The sequence below is a fragment of the Nyctereutes procyonoides genome, unplaced genomic scaffold (genome assembly GCF_905146905.1).
Source record: "Nyctereutes procyonoides isolate TBG_1078 unplaced genomic scaffold, NYPRO_anot_genome, whole genome shotgun sequence".
NCBI classification, from domain to species: Eukaryota; Metazoa; Chordata; class Mammalia; order Carnivora; family Canidae; genus Nyctereutes; species Nyctereutes procyonoides.
The window spans coordinates 18,964,241-18,965,444 of record NW_026575128.1 but is presented as its reverse complement, the minus strand read 5'-3'; the positions used below and the strand labels follow the sequence as shown (position 1 = coordinate 18,965,444).

The 1,204-nt window shown below is 37.9% G+C and overlaps 1 pseudogene; it reads left to right on the top strand.

The window, feature by feature from the left end:
• Positions 1-532: 532 nt before the first annotated feature.
• LOC129520614 (transmembrane protein 258-like) lies at positions 533-806 on the top strand (annotated as a pseudogene).
• The last annotated feature ends 398 nt before the right edge of the window (positions 807-1,204 follow it).

Here is a 1,204-nt window from a genome sequence, read left to right as displayed (position 1 = left end):
AAAGGGAATAGATCTCTTGAATATAAACTCAAGGCAGGACATAGTCTGCTTTATTCATTGCTATGTCTCCAATGCCTAGGCAAGAGCTTAGCACACAGCAGGTGCCGAATAAGTATTTCTTTCTTGAATAAATGAATGAATGAATGAATGAATGAAGGCATGTGTTTACTTAAGTTCAGTGGTATCACATGCAAATGCCTAGGACAAAATAAGCGTTTGATATGTTATCTTCCTTTCCTTTTATTATCTTTTTTTATAGATGCTATAAATTTCAAACATATCTATTTCTACATGCCTACAATCAAGTGGGAGAGGAAAGAGAAGTAAATCTATTGAAGACCTACTGTTTGTCAGGTACTGCACAGAGTGCCTTGTATTGCATGTCGTTTTAATTCTCCATGAGAATTCCATACGTTAGAAGTTACTATTCTTTCTGTTTTATGGATGGAGGAACTAAAGTGCAGAGAAATATATCCAAGGTCACAGATCAAATAAGTGGGCAGGAGTGGTAGATTACCTTGTGCCTGGCAAAATGGAGCTCCAGGTCATGAGTAGATACACCAACCCAGCTGGCTGTGACCTGGCTGTCTTCCCCCATCTGACCATGGTGCTCTCACCCACTGGCATGTTCTTTACCACTTGGTTCTCCATTTATGAGGTTACTTCCACCAAGGGCACTTGGGATCTCTACAAAGAGCTCTTCATCTCCTTGGTGGCCTCACTCTCCCATAGGCTTTGGAATCCTCTTCCTGCTGCTCTTCCTACTATTCCAAACAAGCAGCTTCACTGAATTCCTGCTTTTGTAAAATAAATTTTTTTTTTACTATTGCTGAAAGTATCCCACCTGCTGCTCATAATAAAGGCAGGGGTGTGACCAATAAACAAACAAACAAATTAATATATAAGTTGGGCAGAGCTGGATCTTTAAGCCAAATCTTCCGAGTCTAAAGCTCATACCCTAATAATCATTTATACAAATGTGGGCTATTAGCTAGTAAGTTACAAAGTAGGATGCAAAACCTTGTTTACCTGACCTGAAAAACCCACATCCTTGGCACTGTATTCTGATGCCTTTCACTGTGCCATTACATTGCAAGTGCTTAACAAATGAATTTTAAATTAATTCATTAATTTTTAAATAAGTAGGTAAATAAATTTTCATATAAACTAATGAATTACTAACGGAAAAACCTAATGAATTACG